This window comes from Bubalus kerabau, chromosome 1 (assembly GCF_029407905.1).
Source record: "Bubalus kerabau isolate K-KA32 ecotype Philippines breed swamp buffalo chromosome 1, PCC_UOA_SB_1v2, whole genome shotgun sequence".
In the NCBI taxonomy this organism is placed as follows: domain Eukaryota; kingdom Metazoa; phylum Chordata; class Mammalia; order Artiodactyla; family Bovidae; genus Bubalus; species Bubalus kerabau.
Genome location: NC_073624.1, coordinates 234,186,809 through 234,200,086, shown reverse-complemented (window position 1 = coordinate 234,200,086; position 13,278 = coordinate 234,186,809). Strand labels below are relative to the sequence as shown.

Below are 13,278 nucleotides of genomic sequence, written 5' to 3'. Positions count from 1 at the left end.
GAACTGTGGTGCTGGAGAAGACTCTTGCAAGTCCCTTAGACTACAAGGAGATCAAACCTGTCAATCCTAAGGGAAATCAGTGCTGAATATTCTTTGCAAGGACTGATGCTGAAGCTCCAATACTTTGGTCACCTGATGCGAAGAACTGACTCATTGGAAAAGACCCTGATGCAGGGAAAGATTGAATGCAGGAGGAGAAGGGGACGACAGGATGAGATGGTTGGATGGCATCACTGACTTGATAAACATGAGTTTGAACAAGCTCTAGGAGTTGGTGATGGACAGGGAAGCCTGGAATGCTTCAGTCCATGGGGTCACAGAGTCATACACAACTGAGCGACTGAACTGTTCATTGAAATCCACCCATTTAGTCGAAAAGATATTTGTGGAATTCTGCTTCCAGCATTATCAAAGCCAGATTCTGCATCAAACGGGTGAAAGAAGCATTATGAATTAAATAAAAGTTATTATAAACAAAGGTTTGAACAGAAGCTACCCAGGACAGCGGGATTGTAATGCTGGTTTAGTTTCTAACTCTCAAGATTTATATGGAGACACTTTCAGTGTATTAATCTTGATAATGATAATAGATAATGTTAACACTGATTACTATGTGTCAGGCTACTGTGCTGAAGGTTTTAAGTACATTATGCTATTTATTTTCACAACAGCCCAACAAAGCCAGAACTGTTATGATGGCCTGCAGAGGTGAAGACATTAGCCTGAGGTTATATGATGTGTGGTGGGGGTGGGGGGCGGGGTGTGGCAAGCAGACTCACCACCAGCCCTGCCTGCCTTTATAGCCACTGCACCGATGGCAGCTTGGTTCTCAGCCGTGAAAAGAGGAGATTGGGCTGTTGGGTCTGGATTCTCCATGGCTCTAATGGATGCTGAGCCAATTAGCTAGTTCTCACCTGAACCTATCAGGGGGTAGTAAGGAAATAATGTAAGAACTGCCAATCTTGCCCTACAGGGAAGAAGGTAAGTCTGGGCAGGCTGAGGGTCAGAGAAGGTAACAAAATTATTTTTTACCCTTCAAAGGGATGTGACTGACTTAGGACTTCCTGTTATAGCCTAATTAAATCTGAATAATAAGCCCTCTCTCTCCAGTAGACTTAGGATCTCTAAAGAGTCCTGATGGTTGAAAGTATATCATAGCCTGTCTCTTGATTACTTGAAAGACAAGCAATGCTGCTGCTGCTGCTAAGTCACCTCAGTCGTGTCCGACTCTCTGTGACCCTATAGATGGCAGCCCACCAGGCTGCCCCATCCCTGGGATTCTCCAGGCAGGAACACTGGAGTGGGTTGCCATTTCCTTCTCCAGTGCATGAAAGTGGAAAGTGAAAGTGAAGTCACTCAGTCGTGTCTGACTCTTAGCGGCCCCTTGGACTGCAGCCTACCAGGCTCCTCCATCCATGCGATTTTCCAGGCAAGAGTACTGGAGTGGGGTGCCATTGCCTTCTCCAAGACAAGCAATAGGATGAAAAATATTGGTATTCTGGTTCATCCAATTTCACATTAAGCCCTCCTGGAAAAGCAGCTGGTGCTGTTAACATACCATAGGAAGGAAACCAGGATAGGACCCCTGTTAGCCAAGATAAATACCAAGATCCAACAGGAGAGGACAGATAACACACACCACCACAAACAAGCAGAATTACTGCTGAGGAGTTTTCTTCTGCATCTCGAAGTTCCTCCCGGCTTAGGGAGACTACCTTTGGGTGGTTTTTGGTTCTATACTTCAGGGTTAGCATGTCTTAAAAAGGGGGTCACTCAAATGAAATTAGGGTGAGAGAACGCTTCTCCCTAGAGTGGGCGGGCCCATCGGCTGTCAGCAGCTGCTTAAAATCCACTTCAGCTTGCAATCCTTACCCTGATCACTTTCCCTGAGGAGGCAGAATGGCAAGATGATTTAGAGCAAGGGTGAGCCCTGGAGCCACAGAGCCTCAGTTCACTTCCCAGCCCCAGGCTGTGTGACCTGGCAAGTTGTTGAACCTCTCTGCTGTTTCATGCCCTGTAACATTGGGTTGGCATCCGCCCCACAGAGTTGGGTGAGGTGTTACACAGTTGCTTGGCACAGTGCCTGGCCACAGAAATCCCTCCATAAATGTTAGCTCCAATGATTATGACTCTAAGATATCTGAGGATATTATAAGGTCCCCAAGGCTTCCTGATATTCTGCAAGCCAGAGTAGTTTCTCTCTTCATTAGGCTCTAGGACCTCCAGGGGGCAGAGAATGGAGAAATGGGACTTCTTGCCTTAGTCCTTTAGTTTTTCTTTTTGACTCTCAGCTTCCTCACCTATAATATGGGAATACTAGGATCTACCTCTGTTCATCTCATAACACCTTTGTGTATCTCTTAAGACACTGTATATGAGAGCACTTAAAGAAGAATTGGCACCATGGGGCCTAGAATGTTAAAAGATATTCTTGAGTAAATGATTCCCATTCTGAGACTGTCTCTTCCACTGTGGAATACGGGTAGTAATCCCTAACTTCCAGAGTGAGGACTGAGGTGATAAAGCCCTTGGAACTCAGTTCCAGTGCAGAATCTGCTCCCCACACTGTCCCCATCTGTGGTCCTGTTTCCTGATTAAAGGAGCCAATATTTCTGGTTTGCAAGCTTGAGAGATGCAGCAGGGGAAGTAAACGCCAGACCAAGCTTCATTCTGGCCATCCCAACCAGTCTGAATCAGCTAGATCTGCTTATTTCCCTCATCCTGAATTCAGGCTGCTGGGCGGACCTCAGATCCCCACCCCACAGTAGTGAGATTTAACGTAAAGACTAGCAGGAAGGGCTCTGGGATCTCGAACAAAGCATTTGCAAACCAAATGATATTCCTCTGAATTCTGGGTTTCTCCAAAGTCTCCTTCTTGTCTTCTGCTCTCCTCCCTACCCCAAAAGATGCCCTGGCTCATATTTTCAGTCCCAGTGCCCATAATACCACACACCTAGACAAATCATCAGGACCGTAAAAGCAGTCAGCTTCTGGCAAGTCCTTGCTGATGTGGGCAAAGTCATATGGCAATGACTGTATCACCTTCCCTGTGTATAAAACTTGCACAAAAGTATTTCCACACCCATTTAAAAGAAATAATTTTACTTATTTTTGGCTGTGCTGGGTCTTCGTTGATCCCCGGGCTTTACTCTAGTTGTGGCGAGTGGGGGTTACTCTCTAGTTGCCATGGGTGGACTTCTCATTGTGGTGGCTTCCCTTGTTGCAGAGAACTGGCTGTAGAGTGCAGGCTTCAGTAGCAGCAGCATGTGGGCTCAGCTGCTGTGGCCCCTGGGCTCCATAGCACAGGCTCAGTACTTGTGGTGCATGGGCTCAGTTGCTCCACAGCATGTGGGATCTTCCCCGACCAGGCACTGAACCCATGTCTCCTGTATTGGCAGCAGATTCTTATCCACTGCGCCACCAGAGAAGCCTCACACCTGTTTTAAGGTGGGGTATCTGAGGTCTGGAGGGGTTGAGAGAAGTGTCTGTTCGCTCGGTTGTAGGTGGCTCTGCTGAAATGTGGGTTTTTCTGGGTTCTGCTCAGCTTCCCCAGGAGGCAGAGGAATCTCATACAGCCAGCTGAGATCGGGTCAGACTGTCTCAGCTGATGAAGAGTATCTTAAGGTGTGAGTGCTTTCCTAAGCTTCTCATCGCCTCCAGGGGTCTCTGCCTTCTCCATCTAGGTGAGACGCTGACCCTGGTATGAATTGTGATGGCCTTGATTGTGGTTAGAGGGCATCAGGGACTACTGTTCTGGAGGGGCTCCCCACCCGGGCTGGAGTCCAGTCCGGGCTCTGGACTCCAATTGACTTGGGTTCAAATTCTGTATAAACTATTAATACTTCCAGCTATGTTACCTTAAGCACCATAAACTCTTAAGAGCAACTTCCTTGCCTGTGAAATGGAAGAAAACAAGCACATTCCTTATAGGAATGTCTGGATTTTCCCAGGCAATTTAATTTATAGGCTCCAGTGCAAAATGGAAATGGGGTTCCCTGTTCAAAAAGCAAGAATAGAGCTTTTTACCTTCTTCCATGGTTCTTCAGGGCTTCCTGGGTAGTTCAGTGATAAAGAATCCACTCGCCAATGCGGGAGATGTGGCTTAGATTCCTGGGTCGGGGGGATCCCCATGGAGGAGGAAATGGCAATTTACTCCACTGTTCTTGCCTGGAAAATTCCATGGATGAAGGAGCCTGGTGGGCTTTAATACAGTCCATGGGGTCGCAGAGTCAGATACAACTGAGCAGGCAGGCACCCATGGTTCCTCTCTCAGCATGCCATGGTGTTTTTATTTGGTGTTGAATCTTGTGCTTTCTCAGGTACAAGGATACTTGGCAGGCTAGCGTAGACCTCACAGGCGCCTGGGGCCCCCAAGTGCAAGTGAATAAGTGAAAATCGCTAAGTCATGTCTGACTCTTTGTGACCCCATGGGCTATACAGTCTATGGAATTCTCCAGGCCAGAATACTGGAGCGGGTAGCCTTTCCCTTCTCCAGGGAATCTTCCTACCCAGGGATTGAACTGAGGGCTCCCACATTGCAGGCGGATTCTTTACCAACTGAGCCATAAGGGAAGCCCTGAGACAAAGTGAGTTGGGCCATGTGTTAGTGGAGGCTCCAAGACCCCAGCACATGTTCATTGTCCATCTGACATTGCTTCTAAGAGTCCAGTCCAAAGATAAAATTATTAAGCATTTCACGATGGTAGCCACAGAACATTAAACCCCCAAGCACGGGCCCTTCTGAGCATGGGCCTTGTGTGTTGAACTGCTCACACACCCATGAAGCTGGCCCTGTATGTGCCTGCAAGCCTTTGGCCTGGTCTCTGGTCCACAGTAAGCCCTCAGTAAGTGGTTAGGAGAGAGAGTCCAGCTTTGCTATAGCTCATTAGGAGTTCTCAAGCTTAAGCCCTCACTTGAGCTTTGCATTTCCAACCTGGTTCATAGGAGAGTCAGGGAAAAGTGTTATCACCTTTGTACCAATGGGGAAACTGAGGCCCAGAGAAGGGATAGTACTTGGCTATATTCACTGTGCAGCTGGTAACAGTCACAAGTGAACAGTGATCTCCAAACTCTCAGGCAGTGTTAAGCATCTCAAGTCCTGCCCGTCCTCTGACATCGTTACCTGAGATTGTGAGTGGCAACAGCTCATGCTTCTCCCATCAGGATGTCTCCCCTCAGGAGCACAGCCCTTGCCCCAGCCGGCTACCAGCTTTCTGAACAAACCCCAGCTCCATGCCAGCCTCCTCCAGGAAGCCTTCCCTGCCAAGGACCTAACCACAGTATGCTTTTATTTCATATGCACATTCACCCCAAATTCAGTTATATGTAGTTTTATTTCCTGTGCTTTTTATATTACCAAATATATGAGCATATTTGTGGCTTATCAATGGCACCCCACTCCAGTACTCTTGCCTGGAAAATCCCACGGGTGGATGAGCCTGGTAGGCTGCAGTCCATGGGGTTGCGAAGAGTCAGGCACGACTGAGTGACTTCACTTTCACTTTTCACTTTCCTGCATTGGAGAAGGAAATGGCAACCCACTCCATTGTTCTTGCCTGGAGAATCCCAGGGACGGGGGAGCCTGGTGGGCTGCCGTCTATGGGGTCTCACAGAGTCGGACATGACTGAAGCGACTTAGCAGCAGCAGCAGCAAACATTTTTAACCTCATTTATAATAGCTTCATAATATTCTATTTTAGAGAAGTTCCATAGTTTATTTGGCAAATCCCTTATTGTCAGACACTCAGGTTGTTTCAAATTATTTTTCAGTTTCTGGAAGGGAATGTACAAGTTCTAACCTGGGGATAATCACAATACTTGGCTCATGGGTCATTGTGCTGATTAAATGAATTATTATAGGAAAAGTGTTTAGGAAATGAAACAAGTACTGTATGTGTGTTAGCGAAGGTTATTCTTTTAGGCCTACTATTTTGATAATGCTATTAGTTGTTACCATTTTATATGCATCTTTGAACACATAAGTGATTATTTCCTGGGTCAGAGGGGAGAGCAGTGTGAAGGCTGGCATAAAATGCATCCCCAATTTATGGAGGGTGTGCTTGCCACTGACAGGGAGACCAAAGGGGTGGAACTGAGCCCCAGGCTTTGGCTGGAAACATCTGTCATGATCTGACTGTGATGCCTTATGAAGTATGAACAATGAGTTAGTTCACCTCAGGGCTGAAAAAAGGAAGCGTAGAAAGCATGCAAAATAGAGATGCCCAGGAAAGTATCTGCCAGCGCAGCAAAGAGACCAGTTTGCCCTCGAGCTCCAGATTGGTAAGTGGATATTTCCTCTGTTCTCTTGGCTTCTGCTATGACTAGTGAATTTGGGCCTTAGATGCTATGGTGTTGAGATAAAATTGAGTGGGACCATGGAGTCTTAGACAGTCAAGGATCTGCAATATTAGGCTATCACTTCAGGTCAGCACTGGGTTGGGGGTCAGAGAATTAACAGCTGCCTTTGTGGTTGGTCTGCCCCCACACACTTCCCCTGCCAGCTATTTCCCATCATGGAGCTGTGACTTTGTAACTTAATAATCTGTCTTTAGGATGGTCCTTGTACAACACAAATAAGGAGGGGAGATATGCATTTCAGAGGATAGAATCATAGAATTTCAGAGGTGAAAGGGAGTAGATTCCATCTGGTATTCTTCTGGAGCAGGAATTCTCAAACATTCATTTGTGAACCAAAATCCTACATCAGAAGTACCTGGGAGCTTGTTAGAAAGGTAGATCCTAGCCCACACTCAGCCTGATTCAGTGAATGTTTAGTGGGTCCCAGGACTTTGCCCTTTTAAGAATAACCCCAGATAATTCATTCTGATACAGGTGGGCTACACTTTGAGGAACTCTATTCTATTAGTAGGATTCCCTAGCAGGTTGGTTGCCTCTAGTGTTGGGGAGCTCACCACCTCAGGAGACAGCCTATTCCATTTGGGAACAGTTCTGATTATACAAAGTTCTGTTTTATGTGGAGCTGGAATCTGCCTCTGTATAAACTCCACCTACTGGCCCTAGTTCTATCCACCAGGGCTGTGCAGAGAAAGTCCAGTTCCTCCAGGCTTCTATGGGCAGGGAGACTTGAGAAGTATGCATCCATGAGAGTTTGTGAGTCAAAGGTGCATTGGAAAGGAGCCCCTAGGTCTCTGAACTGGCTGGGGCTTTGAGAAACTCATTTCCTCTTCTCACCAGGGTAGATGCCTCCTTCCAAACCTAAGCGGAGGTGTCCCCAAACCAGAGGGCAGATTCCCTGGGGAGGAAGAGAAGTCCTTGGGCAGCTTACGAGAGGCTGTGAAAATCAGTTCCTGTGATCACAGGATGGTGGGAAGCAGGGCCAATGCCTGGCCAGGCATGCTGGTGGTGGGTTCCTGGACCTGGGTTCCAGCCCAGCTCTGCCTCTAAGCTCCCAACAGATTCTCAGCAAGTCTCTGCCCACTCGGGCCTCAGTTTTCACATCCACACAACTATCATTTCCAGTCCTCTGCAGTCTGAAATCCCATATTTAAAACCCAGTGCTGTCTGATCTGGCCTTGTCTTTGCTGCTCTAGTAAGTTGTCTGGTGGAGGTGGAAAGAAGGGAGATGTCAGTGTTCTCAGAGAATCCCGAGACCACGGCTGAGAAGCAGAGCAGTCTCATGGGCACCGGGCAGGGATGAGTCATGAGGAATGGAGGGGCAGCCCCTCCTGGCAGTCGTCCCTGGAGAATGTGCACTTGGGCCTGGAGGCAACCTCCCTGTGGGGCTTCATATGAAAAGGGGGCTCCTCCAGGCTTCCAGGCTGTTGGAGGCTTGGCTCAGGAGGCAGAGAAAAGGAAAACAAAGAGGGGCAAATGGTCCTTATTCTGCACCCCAGCCTGGCTCTCCGCCTGACCCAGCTCCTTCCTTTGCTGAGAGATATCGGAGGTTTTAGGCAAAGAGAACTGTATGTGAGCACCGATTCCATGGATTCTTGGGAAATTCCTCTCACCTCCCTGGGCCTCTGTTTCCTCATCTGTCGAGTGGGGCTAGCAATGCTGACCTCATACGGCTGCCCATCATAGACAATATCCACAAACACCCTCTGTAAGCTAGAATGTGCCAGGAAGATGCCAGTTGCTGTCCATCTATTTGTTCTCAGGTTGGTGTCGGAGAAGTAAGAAATTTCACTCAAGATAGATTTTGTCCTAAAGTGCGAGTTACTCCTTACCTGGGATTTTTTTCTCTGTATCCTGGGCATGACCTTCTGTGGGGCTGGTGGGAGAAACAGCCAGCTCAGCAGGCTCTTCCCAGGGTTTCTGAGGTCTGATTAGGATTTAGAAAAAAATAATTTATCAGGGGCTTCACTGGTGGCTCAGTGGTGAAGAATTAGCCTGCCAGTGCAGGAGACGCAGTTTCGATCCCTGGGTCGGGAAGATCCCCTGGAGAAGGAAATGGCAACCCACTCCAGTATTCTTGCTTGGAGAATCCCATGGATGGAGGACCCTGGCGGGGTACAGTCCATGGGGTCACGAAAGAATCAGACATGACTGAGCAGCTAAACAATGACAACAAATGTTTATCAGGAAGTCTGGAGCCCAGGACGAACAATACTGGAGTGAGAGGCTCCTGCTTACACTTCTAAGTCTTTTCAGAAATTTTGTATAAAGTTTCAAATTAAACATAATACTGTCATCCCTTATAATCCCCAGGGACAGGCCATTGTTGAAAGAGTGCATCAAACATTAAAAATCCAAATTCAAAAATTTAAAGAAGGGGAGTTTAAGTATAGTTCTCCCCATCAAATCTTGCAACATGCTCTTTTCGTAATGAATATTTAAAATACTGATTTCAGCCGGAACTACTGCAATGCTTCACCATTGGTGCCCAGAGCAATTGAATGCAAAACCATTAGTCAAATGGAAGGACCTCCTCTCAGGACAATGGAAGGGTCCTGACCCATTATTAACTAGCGGTCGAGGATGTGCTTGTATTTTTCCACAGGATGCAGATTCTCCAATTTACATCCGGGACAGACTGATTCGCCATGTTGCAGTCCCCAAGACATCCAGTTCCCTCATTGCTTCGATCATAAAAGAGGAGCCTGCCAGAAGGGGAGGCAAGATAAACATCGAGATCCCTGCGAGACTGACAGGGCTGCTGCAGCGCGAACTCCAACCAGAAAATAATTCTACTTATTCTGTTTTGGCTTGTCTACCCTCTCCTTATGTTTTTCTCTTTACCAACGATTCTGGAAAACTTAATGTGCATATGACTTTCACTGGTGGACCCAATTTAGTGACTTGTGAACAATGTATGCTCTCATCTTGTTTAAACCCTCAATATAATGTTTGCTCCTTTGTAGTGTTACAACGTCCACCTTATCTTATGATGTAACCACTTATTGATATGTTAATTATGGTCTCGCTGTGTTACAACTACAAGATTTAATGTGATCCTGATGGTTTGTGGGCCTACTTATTTTAGGAATATCAGCTTTAATAGCAGCAATTGCTTCTGTTACTGTGGCAGCAGTATCATTGACTCAACAAGTGCGTACTGCCCAATATGTTGATACCATGTCTAAAAATGTTTCACTAACTCTAGCAACACAGGAAGCTATAGATAGGGAATTAGAGATGAGAGTAGATGCCTTAGAAGAGGCAATAATGCATATTGGGACTGAGTTACAGACTTTAAAAGTGAAAATGGCTCTGTCTTGCCACGCTGATTACCTGTGGATATGCGTGACATCTTTAAAGGTAAACGAGACAGATTATAAATGGGAAAAAAATTACAAATCATATTTCAGGTGTTTGGAACAGCTCTGACATTGGCCTAGACTTAGGGAAATTTCATAATGAAATACAGACCCTGGAACACTCTCGACTGGATCTTACCGCCGCTGGAACAGCTAATGACTTATTTCACACTTTCTCCAACTTTATTTCTGGAAAAAACATTCTGTCTAATATCTTTAGATCTAATTTTGCTTCTCATAATCATTCTTCCTTGTATTGTCAGGATTCTTCGGTAGAACATTCAGAAGCTCGTGACTGAGCTGCATCTGGCTGTTTTAAGAAATAAAAAAGGGGGAGATGCCAGGAGCCGGCATATTGCATATTGAGTGCATATTGCATATTGCATATTGAGTGTAGCACTTTCCACAGCATCATCTTTCAGGATCTGGAATAGCTCAACTGGAATTCTATCGCTGCCGGGAGCAGGAGCTCCGCCCATGGCAAAGGTCATGAGGAAGGAGGCTCGGCACACGCAAAGGCGGGATCGAGCCTCAGGAGTCCCCCTGGAAATTCTCGAGCATCTACCCCCAAACCAGAGTCTGCCCTCTTTCGGCTTTGTGCTCTCACCTACACCTCTGACTTTACGGGGGCTGTCCCCCACTACCTCTCTCTGAAAAAAGAGTTAGCTTACAGCTCCAGTTAATAATTCCTGGGTGTGACAGTGTTTCAACCTACAAACTCCTTTGGAAATCCTCTAGCCTGCCTGAATAGGTTTTTCCGGCCACATGTGATTGTTCAGAGCCTCCCAACTGTGAGAGGCAGGAGATGTTCTAAACTGTCTAAACACAGATTCCTTTGAGTAGTTAAAAGATTGATTAGAAATTGTATTGGTGAAGGGTTTTTCACTTATTGGGCCAATGTTTGCTGCTAAGTCTCCATACTCCTTACCTACTGTGTCCTTGGCAGTGTATTGATTGATATAATGGGTGTATAGAAATGTAAGTAGTAGCCTCAATGTTTGTAACGTTGGACCCTTGAGTTAATTCTTTTCTTGATTGAGCCCACCTCACCTTTGCCCTATAGGAATGCAGCTTTGTCCAATGCTTTTTTGGAGGCTGGTGCCTGACTTTGGAATAATCACCTTTAGAGAAAAATAAGTTTCTTAAAATGTTAACAGGCCTCCGGGCCAGAAGATGATGTAATTCACCTGAACTTTTGCATATGATAAGTTTGAAAGCCTGGCTTCAATTAGGATCAGGAACTGCTGTCCTTGCATGACTCCACCCCTTCCCCCATTATCCTCTATGCATAACTTAAGGTATAAAAACTACTTTGGAAAATAAAGTGCGGGCCTTGTTCACTGAAACTTGGTCTCCCCATGTCGCTCTCTCTCTCAAATTCTGGCTGAGTCTCCATCTGGAGCGCAGAACCCGCCATGCTTGCTAATTATGCCTGGGCTTCTAAGATCCGACCGGGGAGGCCTCAGTGTCTCCTCTCCTTCGGGAGAATGGAAGGATGCCTGCGGCCTATGTAAGTGGTGCAAACTTCTTGTCTTGAAGTTTTATTGGTCTCCCGCGTAAACCAAGCTACTCAGGCTCTTTTCTCCACTGAATTTTCCTACTGAGCTATCCTCATTCTATTACTCTTTATATCTTTGATAAATATTTATAAATAAATAGGTCGCTGACGCCGTCCCCGCTTCGAATACCCTGGATCAGCCGGGGCTGGACCCCGGCAAGAGGCCATGCCAGCCATGAGCAGAAATGGGCACTGGGGACATACACACATGGGTTGTTGAAGGGTGAATGGCCGAGCTCAGGCATGCTACGTGCACACACATCACCCATGGACACTCACTTGTCATTACATATACCAGGCACACAGCATCCCTTCCCACAGCCCGCAGGAGCCCAAAGGCTGACCTCAAAGTTTCCCTCACAGGCAGAGACTCCAGGTCCTACCTGGGGAGGTGCTTAACTAGGGCCACCAGTCAATGTTGATGGGGGAGCTGGCTGTTTCCCTCAACAACCATCATGGTCTACTTAGTTGGGGAAGGACCCTGGACTGTGTGGGAGAAATCCTAGATTCTAGTTCCCTCATGGCACCAATTTCCTTTCTTGCTTTTACAGATGCCACTTTTCTTCTCTGGATCTCGGTTTATATCTCAGTGAAATGGGCCCATAATCCCTATCCTACCCACTTCTGAAAATGGCAGTAGGGCTCAGATGTGATGCTCGATATGAAAGTGCTCTGAGAAAGTTGCAAAAACTGAGCAAAAACTGAGAGAAGGAAGGGGCAGAGGAGAGGTAGGCATGGGAGGAACAGAACCTGATGAGTTCAGGTCACACTGTCAAGCCAGTCTCTCATCTGTGCATGCTTTCTCTCCACCACCCACTCCAGACTTTGGCAAAGATGATGAAAGAGAAGGAGCATGAGAAAGAGAAGGGGAAGCTGAAGAGTATGTCCTGTGAGAAGTAGCAGCAGAAGGTTGAGAAGGTGGAGAGGCCCCTGTACTCTCTCTGTGTCAGAACTCAGGAAATGAGACTTGCCGGGCCCACAGCTCATGTGGACACGCTCTCTGGGGTGACTGTGCTGTCCAGCTTTAAGCTTCTCCTGGCCAACAGATGTCCTGGAGTAGGGGAGGCTGGCTATGCTCAGGGATAAGAGGGCCCAGAAAGGAAGTTGTTGGCCAACTGTGAATTGACTTCAGTACTTTGTGAATGGACCCGTCAATGTCAAATGGCTGTATAAGAGGATTCAAAAACCACATACAAATTACTGAGTAGGGTTGAGAGGCTGGGGAAACAGGACTGTGGGCTTCATAAGGCATGTTGATTTAAGGATGCTGTCCTTGTTCTCAGACCAAGGACTGGTCTGATTCAGTCCTTGTGATTCCTTGTATCAGACCAAGGAATCTGCTCCTGATTCCTCTCCAGCCTCACCTCAGCCGGGCAGGGGCATGGTCCTAGCTTCCTCAAAGAGTCACTGGCCTGAGTCCTTTGTCCAAGCAGCAGCATCCCCAAATAACATTCTCCCTTTCCTCTAGAAATTTACCTTCCTAACCAACTTCTCTTTGAAGCGTGTGAAGAAGCAGATTAATGGATGCAGCTGCCTTCTGCCTTGGGCAGCTCTTGGAGAGGCCTTACAGTAGGAAAATTGTGATGCCACCCCATCCTTTTACTCTGCTTACTTCTTCCTCCTCCATCCTCCCCTGGTAGCCTTTGATGCTGAGGGTGGGGGTTCTTCCTTACACCTTTCCCAGGCTCTCTAGAAGGAATCTGACAGCAGCCATTTATAGTTAAGGTCAGAGACTTCAAGAAGCTAGTGTCAGAATTTGGACTAAAATCTATGTCTCTTTGTTGCAGTGTCCACTTTCCTGGTCCTTACTGCCCCAACTATATCACAGGCAGGGTGCTTAGAGTGGTTCTCAATTACTTAACATCACAACACAATAAGTCTATAATTATAGATGAGAAATTCTAAATTATAGATGAGAAAAACAGGTTTAAGGAGCATCAGAGACTTGCCCAAAGTTAACACAGTGGTGGAGTGGGTGGGCTTCACATATGAGTGTGTATGAAC

General features: G+C 46.8%; 1 long non-coding RNA gene across 1 annotated transcript; it reads left to right on the top strand.

The window, feature by feature from the left end:
- The first annotated feature begins 830 nt into the window (after positions 1–830).
- LOC129636210 (uncharacterized) lies at positions 831–12,367 on the top strand. Its single transcript, XR_008706802.1, has 4 exons — positions 831–981; positions 6,073–6,279; positions 8,960–11,226; positions 12,097–12,367. It is a non-coding gene; the product is annotated as an uncharacterized LOC129636210 (long non-coding RNA).
- The last annotated feature ends 911 nt before the right edge of the window (positions 12,368–13,278 follow it).